The sequence below is a fragment of the Carcharodon carcharias genome, chromosome 11 (genome assembly GCF_017639515.1).
Source record: "Carcharodon carcharias isolate sCarCar2 chromosome 11, sCarCar2.pri, whole genome shotgun sequence".
Taxonomy (NCBI): domain Eukaryota; kingdom Metazoa; phylum Chordata; class Chondrichthyes; order Lamniformes; family Lamnidae; genus Carcharodon; species Carcharodon carcharias.
The window spans coordinates 55,193,007-55,206,279 of NC_054477.1; the positions used below are offsets into that span (position 1 = coordinate 55,193,007).

At 42.7% G+C, this 13,273-nt stretch overlaps 1 protein-coding gene across 8 annotated transcripts in view; it reads right to left on the reverse strand.

The window, feature by feature from the left end:
* The window catches only part of sgcg (sarcoglycan, gamma), a 1,081,295-nt gene that overhangs the window by 739,374 nt on the left and 328,648 nt on the right, over positions 1 to 13,273 (reverse strand). The window contains exon 2 of one of the 8 annotated variants that reach the window (XM_041199456.1): positions 1,230 to 1,468. The exons of the other annotated variants lie outside the window; for them this stretch is intronic. The gene's annotated coding sequence lies outside the window, so the exon portion shown is untranslated. The remainder of the gene's footprint in view (positions 1 to 1,229; positions 1,469 to 13,273) is intronic. 8 annotated transcript variants of the gene reach the window in all.

Consider the following 13,273-nt stretch of genomic DNA (forward strand, 5'->3'; position numbering starts at 1 on the left):
GCAGGGAAGCCATCATTGTGTTCAAAGGATACTGCCTTCAGCAATCTGCTGCATGGGAAGATGTGACAAAGCAAGTCAACACTGCTTGACATATTACAAAGGTTATTGGCACAGGTGAGAAAAAAAGTTTAACACAGCAGCAGAAGTTTGCTAAAGTAAATGTATCTTGAATGTGGCTATTGAATGGCTATGACACACATTGTCATTCCAACCAGCACCCAGATCCTGCATGCTTTTGGGAGGGCTGGGTGGAGGGGGGTTGGGGGGAGGGGTGGGGTGTTGCAGGATGACAATGTGCTTAACAATGATAGGGGCTCTTCAAAATCATAGTTCTCCACCAATCTATTGCAGGCAAAAGACGCCCATGTTAGGAAGGAAGAGCAACTAGAAAGGGTTCCCCCAAACTGATGTCCCATATCCAACTTGAGGAAATTGCCCTGCAAATTGTCAGTTCAACACTGGTGGTGCCAATTGGACAACATCATCCTATATTTCTAGGTTAGCCTGAATATTATTGCTTTTTCTCTTCCTCCTAACCTTTCATACACTGACACACTCAATTAATCACAAACCCAGAACACACCATGGCACCATAATACAGCATATATTGATAAGTTTGATACAAGAACTGCACTGCTCATATTGTATTATACTGTATGTTACCCTTCCATTTCTATTCATCTCGCCAAGGAACTACAGCACTTCATAGCAGCACTTGCTCCAGCTTCCCACAAGCATCATTATGGATGCGTCTATTCACATTTAAAGGTTGATCATGTATTTTGTATCTCAGATCTATGCAGAGATGATACACCAGCTTCTACATGTAACTGGTTTTATTTATAAGAGTTTCTCAAAAGTCTGCAACTCAAAATGTTAACTCCCGCTTCAGCTCTAGACTCCAGCTCTTTCGACAGTTTGTTTACTTTTCTCCAATTCCACACCCAGGTTTAACTAATCAAGCATGGTGAGCAGTTACCAGACTCACATAGTCAAACACAGAATAACTCAGCCATTGGACATTACATCTTCACCGCCTCTCCCCCTCCTCCTCCTCCCCTTGCAAAACTAAAGGCCTTATTTTAACTTAAACCATCCTAAACAAGAAACCTATGTACATCAAGTCATTTCTTCATCACGCCAGGCTTCACTAATCGAGCACAGTGAGCATAGATCAGTTACCAGAACTAGATAATCAAACAGAAAATAATTGAGCCATTGAACATTACCTGTGCTCCTTGCTGTGAGACAAATAGATTGTTGCTCTTTATTTACTGTATGTGCCTGATAGACAATAAGCTGCTATCATGCCATAGTGCAAGATCAGCTCTTTTCCAGGATATTGCAGCAGTCCAGGCTCGAAATGTGAGTGAAATATGTCTTGGAGGGGATCACAGAAAGCAGTTGCTTGGTATCAGTCACTCCTCCCAATATAGAGTTCTACTGAGGTCAAAGCCGTCAAGAAGTCCTTTCAAAGAAGAAGAACAAATGCTTATGATAGTCTTTACTGCAACTCAGCTGCACCCAGTATCTTTTGATACCAAAAGAGCCTCTCTTCTCCACCACAAATCATCATAAAAATCATATTACACCACTGATAATGCCATTTTAAGATTAAAATAGGCCTCTGCCTGCCTGCAGCTGGAGCCCCCAGCAACTTCAAAATCAGCAAAGATGAAATTTTGTTGTGTGGGAACAATGAAACCTTGTGTTAGTCAGTAGGGTCAGACTCCTCCTTTTAAGACTCCTCAAACACCGCTACACCTGCTAAGCCAAGCAGAGGGGTAACAGGATGGGGGAACAGGACAGTGGTATAGGGTGTTGTGGTTAAAATTGACCCCAAGCATATTGTCAAGTCTAGATTTATATCAACTAATGTTGAAATGGTAGTTGGTGGGGGTGGGGGTCGGGTGGTAAGTCAGGGTGGAGATGGATCAGAGGTCGGGTGGGTGAGGGTTGGATCAGAGGTCAGGTGGTTGGGGGCTTCAGGTAGGCATTTGGAACCATCTGAAGTTTGCGGTTTAAATCACATTTTCAGATGGTTCCCAGTGCATGGCAATTGCCCAGAGGAAGTTTGTGCTTCTGGGAAATTACCATGCAAACCCTTACCTATGAAATTTCAAAAGGGATTCCCCAGTGTGACTTTAGGGTACCTTCCCAATCTGACATTGGGGAGCTCAGAAGTTACAGCCCAGGATAATATACAATATCTATCTTATACTCTAACATTCAGGGTAATTATGAGGTATATGTGAATCAACAGGCGAACTATGGTTGGACACACCACACTATACAATAGTTGAAAGATGTGACCAAACAAGATTCCATGGATTTCTCAACAATCCACCCAGACATTTGTCACATTGTGAGCCAACCAATCTCACTGAAACTTCATCTTTCTCACAAGAGTTTCCAATCTCCACATTTGAAGATCTTGCCTTAGTATTCTCTTCAAAAGTTGCTCTTACTTGAATGGCTTCAACAGCGACCCACCTCACTGGGTTTCAATCATGTCTTCTGAGATGACTTTCTCCTGGATCTCTGAGTACACTCAAGCTTCACCTCCCAAACACAATTTCAGATCTTTGGCTGTGCCAAGCAGAACAGCACTGGGTCAAAGTAGTACCTTTGCCTCAATGGTCTGCAGCACAGAGTCAACAACTTTTGGCTGCCTTTTCAGAACTTCAGGGTTCCTCTCATGCTCACTTCACTTAAAGTCTCTCCCTGCAGGTCCTTCTTGAATTTGGAGCATATTATTCTGCTCCTTTCTTTCAACTTCACTTAAGGGACTTCTTTCAGTCCTCTGGCTTTGGCCTTTACCAGACCTCTCCCTGTCTTCTCCCTGGTTTGGGACATCCTCCTTGTCCCCTTCCCCTGTCCTGCTCCGTGGGACACAGCCACTACAATGGCCCTCCATTTTAGGCCATCTGATCTGCCTCTTCATACCATTTTCTCTTTTCCGTTGTGCACAGGGCCGGTCTCTGGCTTGAAGAAAGGGAAAAAAAATGAACTGTGCATTTGCAAGCATTTCCCAGCTGGCGCATGCGCTCGAGGCCTGAGGTTTGTCAGGAACCAAAGTTTCCGACTTATGGGCAGGATTTTGCCCTCAGTGGGGATGCTCAGCAGGGGCAGGTGGAAGTAATTGGGAAGCTGACCGCCTCCTGTGATTGACTCTGCACTGCGATTTTATGCTGGTGGGCCAAGTAAGGCCCGCCCACTGTGGAATGCGAGTGGCGGAGGGAGAGTGGACTGAGCACGATATTCATGTATGCGCTCGAAAGAGTGCTTTAATCTCCCTGAGGCATGGAGCTGCTTCAGGAAGATGAAGCGCTGTTTAAAAAAAATAAATAAAATAAAAACATGAGCTGGGACATGTTTATAATTCAAAAATAAATTTTTTATTTGCTGTTTCTTTGCTTTAGGAAACCTCATCCCGACCGTGGGTGAGGTTTCCTAAAAAATGTAAAGGCCGCTTGGCATTTTGGCCTGCCCGCCAACTGTTAGGTTGGGCAGGTGGCATAAATTTGAATTTAATTAGTTTCTTAATGGCATTAATAGGCCTCTTAATTGTCGGCAGGTGAGCAGCCGACTCCGGCATGCGCCCGCCGAACAAAATACGGTGAGGCTGTGCGATGACATCAGGACACTTGCCCAATGTCATCACGTGTCATTTTACGCTCGGGTGTGTCAGGCGCGTGCACGCTGAGCGTAATATTCTGCCCTATGAACTAAAAAAGGCAAGTATTTGAGTTTCGAGACAGTTCATTCTAAATGTTTTTCTTAGGTGCGATTAGTATCTCAGAGCACTACTGTAGATGAGCTTTTGCTTCATATGGCCTTAAGTGAGCCAAATACCTCGGTGATTTGTAATCAGTCCAGAGGTCAAACAGAGACACTTACTGCAAAAGACAGAAAATGCTGGAAAAACTCAGCAGGTCTGACAGCATCTGTGGAGAGAGAAAGAGAGTTGACGTTTTGAGTCCGTGTGACCCTTCAGAGCTCTGAAGAAGTGTCATATGGACTTGAAACGTTAACTCTGTCTTTCTCTTCACAGATGCTGTCAGACCTGCAGAGTTTTTCCAGCATTTTCTGTTCTTGTTTCAGATTTCCAGCATCCGCAGTATTTTGCTTTTGTCTTGGAGACACTTGTTACTTCTTTTTCATTCATGTAAGCACTGCTGACAAAACCAGCATTTACTACATTACCCTTTCCTGCTTATATCATAGGCAGTCACCTGCTCTTCCTCAGTTTTGGAAAGCCGTAGAATTAACCCTTCTCTCCATCCCAGCTTGAACAGATTTCTTGAACAGTAAATGTTAAATTAAATGATGAAACATTATATCATAATTTGCAGTAGCTACAAGAATGGTTATTCTTGCTGCAAAAGAAAGTTTCATCTGTTACAATAAGCAGCAATGTAGTCTGCACCAAATATAATATCCATGAATATTAACCATAATGTACTGATCCTTTCGTGCCTGTCTATATTCTTCTGATTGCTTCATTTAGATTATCCAATTGGAACAAGACAGGTTGAATCATACTTTTCAAAAGTTGACTGAACAAAAGAAGTTTAAATAGATGGGGCTAATTATAATCCTGCCTGCCCAGCAGATTCCAGGTGGGTGGGCAATTAAAACTGCTCAGGGTATTACTCGCCATGTAGATGCCAAGAGTTAAAATTTCCCATTTTTTTTTATTGGCTCAACTGAGCAGGTGACATTGCCCAAAGCCGCCAATGCATTTCGAGTTCCAGTGATGTCATTGGGACCCGGCTACAATTTTAACTCAGAGCAGGCCTGCGTAACAGGGGAGAGCATCGGGCCAAAAGGGACCCAAGTGATAAATTTTTTTTTTCACTTTCCTTCACTTTCCACCAGGAGAAGTAAGCATCTTGTGGGCAGCCTCTTGGTCACATGATTTGGAACAGCTTCCTGCCTACTTTCCAGCCAGAAAAGGTGGGGAGTTGACTAGAAAATTTAAATGATAGCATGATTTAAAAATAACGTCATTTCTGGAGTAGCAATTGAGTCCCTCACTTGCACTGCTACCTAATTACCGAAGACTGGCTGGGGGTTAAAATTGGGCTTGGTGGGCAGGAGTTAATTGGTTGCTGGAGTCTCCGGCCCTCCCCACCCCCCAACCCAAGCTAGAAGGTCAGTGCTGAGCCCACCCCAGGAATTTAATGCTTGGAGGGGCATTTTGCCTGGTGGCGGGACTTCTGCCCCCATCTGGGCAGGAAGCCCTGCTTTTGAGGGCTGATGGTGAAGGGATGGTGGCTCAAGGTAGACAGGCTGAAGAAGAGTGTAACTGTGGGGGTAAAGACTTTGGGGGTCTCTTCAGTGGACCCTTGGGACTGGTTAAAGAGGCACACACCTGCCCCCCACCCCCCCCCCAACTAATTGCCTATCACCAGCAAAAGTTATATCTCAGCGCAATTAAATCCCAGGATAATATCCTTAGGTGGACATAATTGGCCACTTAAGGGCTCCACTTGGCCCACAGGGAGGCAGGCAGGCTTGCTACCTGGCAGCCCCTTCTTACCCCGTTGCTGGTAAAATTGCAGTGGGGGCAGCAGATAGATGTTGGCATGGTGCCCATGGCATTTTACCGCCCTCCTGTCTGCAAACCCACTGCCGGGGGGGTGTGTGGGGGTGTAAAATCAAGCCCCGTGTCTCTTAAACTCAAATTGATCTTCCATTGAAAGATATATTCAAGCAAAGCACACAGGATAATTGTATTTGTATTGAGTAACTGACTGGGAACAATATTTATTCTGAGGCTGCTGTGCATCAAACCAAACTGAGGCACTTCCTGTGAATGTACTTGGCTTTTAACACTCTGTTGGTTCAAAACCATTGATACAGTAGAAAAATTAAATATTTTATTCAATGTACTTGTAAATCCTCCTTTACTATTTGTCATTTCCAGGTTACTGAGTAATCTTGTTGGACAGTATTGAATTTGCACTTATGCATCATCTGTGTGGATAATAAAATGTTGATTTTGTATGTAGCTTGAAACTACACTAACAAGCTTCTAAAGTACAATTTTTGCCTCCCCTTACATCCTATCATTAAACCTACAAAATAAAACACCATTGTAAAGAGCACAAGTTTTTAACAATACAGTGATTCTTAATGTACGAAAGAAAAAAATTGATATCACAGTCACCGGAGTGTTTATTTTTATTCTTGAATGTCACTGGTAAGGCCAGTACTTGCTCCACATCTCTAATTGCCCGTGAGAAGGTGGCGGAGAGCTGCCTTCTTGAACCGCTGCAATCCATGTGGTGTAGGTACATCCACTGTGCTGTTAGGGAGGGAGTTCCAGGATTTTGATCCAGTGACAGTGAAGAAACGGTGGTACAGTTCCAAATCAGAATGGTGTGTGACTTGGAGGGGAACTTGCAGGTGGTGGTGTTCCCATCTATCTGCTGCCCTTGTTCTTTGAGGTTTACACAGAATTACTTAGAATTTTCAGTGCAGTAATGGGCTATTTTGTCCAACTTGCCTATGCTAGTGTTTATGCTCCACATGAGCCTCCTCCACCTTATTTGGTCTCAGCTCATCAACATACTCTTCTACGCATTTCTCTGTCATTTGCTTATCTAGCTTACCCTTAAATGAATCTGTGCTATTAGCCAAAACCACTCCACGTGATAGCTGTAGAGTAAAGGGTTAACTCTAATAAGAACATACTGTACATGTGCAAAAGAAACTATGTCACAGTGATATCACTCACTGAGCAGATGTCTGAAAAGAATCTTAGAGGGCAGCTCTTGCTCTATGTTAGTCTTGTTTTAACCTTTGTAAATAATTAGCATGTAAATAAATCATTTTTGAACAAAGGTCACTGCCTTCAGCGAGATTCCTTCTAGAATAAGAAGTTAATAAATCCCAACATAAACCCATCGTAACAGGATAGCAAGATCAAAATTTCACTTTTGAGGCAAAGAAAACTAACTAAAGAATGCTGAAAATCTAAAGTAATGTAATTGAAAAATGTGGAAGTCAGTAGCACGTGAATTAAGATCTGTAGGCCAAAAGTACTAACATTTTGGGTATAATTCTTCATCAGGACTTTGACTGAATTGCTTATCAACCCATTGTGCATTTCCAGCATTTTGTGTTTGACAGATTTGATCATTTTTAAGTCTATCAAGCAGAAAATTAAAAATTGCAGTTATTAATATTCTCTTCACTTACATACATTCTGGTACAATATTGACTTTGATAAGCCATAGTTATTACTCTCAACGCAACTTTTCCATAAATTCAGAACAACTGAACTCTTTAAGCACCTTAACCCAATCTAACTGCAGACTGCCAGTAAATAAATTATCACAATAAAATACAGTTCATTTAAAAATATGGAATGCCATTTAATTGTGTAAGTGAAGCAGGGGAGAATGTATATTTATTCTATTAGAGATGTTAATCTAAGCATATAAGGGGAAGCAAAATGAGCAGAAAGGTCAAACAGGAATGTTAACTGATATGTTCTCATTTCCCTGTTGAGTAACCTGCTGCTGTATTTTCTGGTTTATTTATATATCATAGTTTTCATGAATGCAGACTTCAAATACATCAAGTTACATCAAACCTATAGCACAAAAACAGGCCATTTAGCCCAACTAGCCTAGGCTGGTGTTTATGCTCCACACAAGGCTCCGCCCACCCTTCTTCATTTAACATTATCTGCATATTTCACTAAGCCTTTCTCCCTTATGTGTTTATCTAGCTTCTGCTTAAAATGTGTCTGTGTTATTTGCCTCAATGTCATAACTACTCTTTAGAAAGGGTCTTACACCAGTTTTAATCACCAGAAAAATCTGCCATGCCTTCTACCTCCATACCTGAATTTCCAGGTCGGAATCGTCCCAGATTTGGGTGAAGTGGGGGCTGCAATTTTATCCATCGGCAGCAATGGCTGCTTTTCACACCGTATCATGCCAAACCCAGCGCATTAATTATGCATTCCCGGGATACACACCATTTCAATGGCGGGCGGACTATGATTTGCCTGCCAAAGCATTACCTCGCTGCTTTATCACACCAGGCACCACATTTAAAGTACAGCCATGCTCAGTGCTTCCAGCCCAGGACTGAAGCATGGAAGACATAACCCTGAAAGGCAAGAAGACTGCAGCCCTTGAGCATCTTTTGGACGCTGTGGAGGCCGCTGTGATGTCCTCTACTGCCGCTTTGGTCAAGGAGGGGCAGCAACATTACCATTCCAGCTTGGTAGGCGATGGCAGTGGTGATCAGTGACAATGCTGCACAGAAGAGGTTGGCCATCCAATGCAGATAGAGGAAGAATGATCTTATCCATGCAGCCAGGGTATGGCAACCATCTCATCACTCTAAACTCACACACTCAAGCCCATCACACATTCACTGGCATCTCACTCACTGCCACCTCAAGGGACATCACCACCCATTCTCACACACACACACAAACACACACACACACTCTCACATGTCCATGTGGCCTCATCTCCTCTGGAGACTGCCTCCTCAGCCCTCACCATCTTGAGGCTACTTGCACAGATCAACATGTGCCCCACACACAGACTGGGATATCCTCCTTCCCCAGTACAGCCCTCGACCTGCAGCCTCTTCCCTTGCCTGAGGCCACTTCTCCCTCTTCCCCAAGCAAGACCTTGCCCTGCAGCTGTTGAGGAGTCACCCACATATGGCTGGTCTGGTAGGTAGAGACCTACCCGTGAGCTCCCCTAAAAGTGATGTGGTGCTGCCTGTGAAGTCTGGTGCTAATGGCTGTGAGTGCTAACCAAAGCAAGGTAGAAAAACAGACCTTGAAGTGCCTAGCGATGTGCAGACCACCAAGTGCACGCCTTATATATGCTGTTGTGAAACACATCGGCGTGATTTCCCGCTGACATGGTGGAAGATCCAGCGGAGGGGTGGGGATAAGTCCAGCTGCATGGCCTTGTGTTGATATGCTGATGTATTACAATGAGGTTCCCGACGTCCAATGGCAGGGAACACGGCCAATCGCAAACTGGTTTCATGATGTCGTGAAACCGATTTTTGGTCTTCCTGCCATATTGCTCATTCATGCCACCGAACACGCCCGGCGCTGGCAGGCACTGAAAACCCCAGCCCCTGTATGCAAAACCAGTGCCTAAACCTTTATGGCAGGATGTGAAATTTGTGAAATTCTCCTCACACATACAATGTTCCTGATACCAATTCCCAGTGTCAGTATTTGTTTCAATTAATTAGCTGCAAAATGCATTTTAAAATGACACTGCTAATGAACATATTACATTTAATTGGGTAATAATAAATGATATGGAATAGTCTAATCTGAATCCAGAAGCTTTGATCCAAATTTGGCTCTTGACTAACAAGATCAAATTATAAATTTGATGAAATATTATTTATAAATAAGTAATATACAGCAGCATTAGTTTAGGTCCAAGGCTGATACCCTTCATAACATCTGTAAAACAGGGACGTGTTGGATAATTTTATATATTTCCAGAGTAGTATTGCATATTAATGCTTGTTGTGGAGTAATTGGTATTTGGAGAGCTATTTTTCTCTTTTCAATATTTGTACAAGTGTGCAATAGACTCATAATTAAATAAATCAACAATGATGCACATGTTCAGCCATTTATATAATTCATACTGTCACTAGGGAAATTAAAAATGGGTATTAGATGGCAGATGCTGCAAGTTCAAACTTCAAGGAATGAAAATCAACCGCAATCAAGTACTTAGTGATATTGGTCACAGGGGTGGGTTCAGGTGCAGGCAATGAGGGTGATAGTGGGGTCAAAGCCCCCAAAAGTGGCCTTGGGTCAGAAATCTGACATGATTCCCCCACTTTTGGGTTTAACACAGATGGGTTTATAAGCTAGCTAGAGCTGTCAGTTAAGTAAAATATTTATATCCAACTTAACTCAGGATTTTACCCATAATTCTGGCTTTAACAACCAGTGGCCAGGTTTTACACATTGTGGAATTCCCCAGGGCCAACCAGGCAGGCGCAGAATGGGGAGTGCTTCTTCTGTGAAAGTGAGAGTCTGGGAAAGCCTTTAAAGAATTAAACCAAATGGCTGCAGCCTGCCTAGGTGAAAGGCTATTGCCCATAGCACTTAGTCTGGGAGTGTGCTCTTAGTACTTGACAAGTGATGAGCAACATCTTGGAGGTCAGTTTATCTGTTGTGTTTTGGGATTATATCTTTAATTGAAGGAGGTCATGTAGTTAATAGTAGGTTAATTATACTGTTAACATACACAGGTGAAGGGCATTGTTGAATTAAGCACTTAGAGCACTTATAAGGAGAGACTGCCTCCCTGAACGGTGGACATGTAGGGGCTGGAGGGCATCATTAGTTCCCAAAATGACATATTAATTTATTTTAGTGCGGCTGCTTTAATTTTTTTCATGAGTTATAGTGCCTTTAGGGATGATAAATTGGTTTAATTGGCTTTTTTCAATTGGTTAATTTGTTAAATTTGTCCTACTCAAAAGAATATAAAGAGAGATTGTCTTCTGTGACTGGTAGGCACCACAGGGGCTAGTGCGCCAAAAAAACATTTCAGTTTGATTCAGTAACTAGGGAAACTAATGGCTGATAAGTCCCTGGACCTGATGGGTTGCATCCTAGGGTATTAAAGGAAGTAGCTACAGAGATAGTGGATGCACTTGTAGTAACCTTCCAAGAATCCTTAGATTCTGGAAAAGTCCCAGAGGATTGGAAAACTGCCAATGTAACACCATTATTCAAAAAGGGAGACAAAAACAGTTAACCATAGGCCAGTTAGCTTAACATCTGTCAGTGGGAAAATGTTAGAGTCTATTATGAAGGATGTAATAGCAGAGCATTTAGAATTACGTAATCTAATCAAGCAGAGTCAGCATGGCTTCATGAAAGGGAAATCATACCTGACAAATTTATTAAAAATCTTTGAGAAGGTAACAAGCAGGATAGATAAACAGGAACCAGTAGTTGTAATGTATTTGGATTTCCAAAAGGCATTCAGTAAGGTACCACACATAAGGCTACTTAATAAAATAAGAGCACATGGTATTGGGGGTAGTATATTAGCATGGATAGAGGATTGACTAACTAATAGAAGACAGAGTTAGGATAAGGGGTGTATTTTCAGGATGGCAACCTGTAACTAGTGGAGTGCCACAGGGATCAGTGCTGGAGCCTCAATTATTTATAATATATATCAATGACTTAGTTGAGGGAAGTGAATGTACTATCGCCAAAATTGCAGATGATACAAAAATAGGTGGGAACGCAAGTGGTGAGGATGACACAAAGAGTGTACAGAGGGATATAGACAGGTTAAGTGAGGGGGCAAAAAAGTGGCAGATGGACAATGTGAGGTTATGCACTTTGACAGGAAGAATAGCGGAGCTGAATATCATGTAAATGGAGGAAGACTGCAGAAGGCTGCAGCACAGAGGGATTTGGGAGTCCTTATGCATTAATCCCAAAAAGCTAATATAAAAGTTCAGCAGGTAATAGGGAAGGCAAATGGAATGTTGGCCTTTATTTCAAAAGGAATGGAGTATAAAAATTGAGAAGTCTTGCTAAAACTATACAAGGTACTAGTTAAACCAAACCTAGAATACAGTGAATAGTTTTGGTCCCCTTATCTAATGAAAGATATTCTGGCAAAGGAGGCAGACCAGGGAAGGTTCACCAGACTGATTCTGGGTATGGAGGGATTTCCTTATGAGGAGAGGTTGAGTAGTTTGGGCCTGTACTCATTGGAGTTTAGAAGAATGAGAGGCGACCTTATTGAAACATATAGGATTCTTAGGGGGCTTGACAGGGTAAATGCTGAGGGATAGTTTCCCCTTGTGGGAGAGTCTAGGACCAGAGGGCATAATCCCAGAGTAAGGAGTCACCCATTTAAAACGGATGAGGAGGAATTTCTTTTCTCAGGCCTAAATTTTTCAGGTGGTGGGTGGGCTCAGCAGGAGCAGGCAATGGCAGTTGCGGAGCCAATTGCTGCCTGCCATCTGAAAAATTTAGGCCTGAGGAAGGAAATTCCTCCTCATCTGTTTTAAATGGGTGATTCCTTACTCTGAGATTATGCCTCTGGTCCTAGACTCTCCCACAAGGGGAAATAACCCCTCAGCATTTACCCTGCCCAGCATAAGACGTGAGCCGTAGTGCTCTGTGCTACCTGTGCGGGCAGGGAGGGGGGGGGGGAGGAGGGAGAGTTGGGGCTAGCAATCCTTCACGCATGTGCGCAAAAGAGCGCTTCAATCTCCCTGAGGCACAGAGCTGCCTCAGGGAGATGGAATTGCTATTGTAGTTAATGAATAAATGGTTTAAACATTTATTTAAATATGCCCCATCTCATGTGACTGCATCACATGAGATGGGACATGTTTTTATATTTAAGAAAAAATTTTAATTTAATTAATTAAAACTTTAGGAAACCTCATCTTACTCCTGGATGAGGTTTCCTGTCTTGGCCTTTTCGTCTGCCCGTCAACTTTAATGTTGGACGGGCGGCATTTACAATTACCTTAATCACTTCCTTAATGGCCTTAATAGGCTGTTTATATATCGGTGGGTGCACAGCTGACTCCAGTGTGTGCCTGCCAAACGAAACATCGCTACTGAGCGTGATGACGTCAGGACACACGCCCAACATCATCGCGCATCATTTTACGTGTCAGTGTGTCAGGCCCGCCCCTGCATGCCGACCAGAAAATTCTGCCCAATGACTTTTTGCCAATTGGTTACTATGTTAAATTTGTTTCACTGGTACTCAAAAAGTGTACAAGGAGAGACTGCTGGGACACTGGGTTAGTAAGCAGAAGGCAGACTTATGTAATGCTGCATTCTGTAAATTAACTAGCTATCAAGAAAAGGATTAGTGTCTAGTTTTATACTTCACCATCTGACTTGGGACTGAGATAGCATGGTAGCAGACAAGTTTTGCCTAAAGATGAAGATTGGAAACTAAACTATTTACAGGCAGAAGAATGTAATCAGAGCTTTCTTTGTGAAGAATAGCTGAAACTAATGTACATTGTCAAGGTATGATTTCTCACCGATGTTCTCTGAATCTGAACCTTATGACCAATCAGACAATGAAGCAGGTATTTACAAATGGGTTATGTCCTTACAGAAGAAAAACAAGGTATGGCCTTGGCACTGTTTCTTCCTAACAAAAGCAAGATCAGGTGCAAAGTGTTTTGTGAGCTAGAGAATCATCAGATGGATACTGAGGAAAGTTTGGAGCTTATATTGAGCTTTATG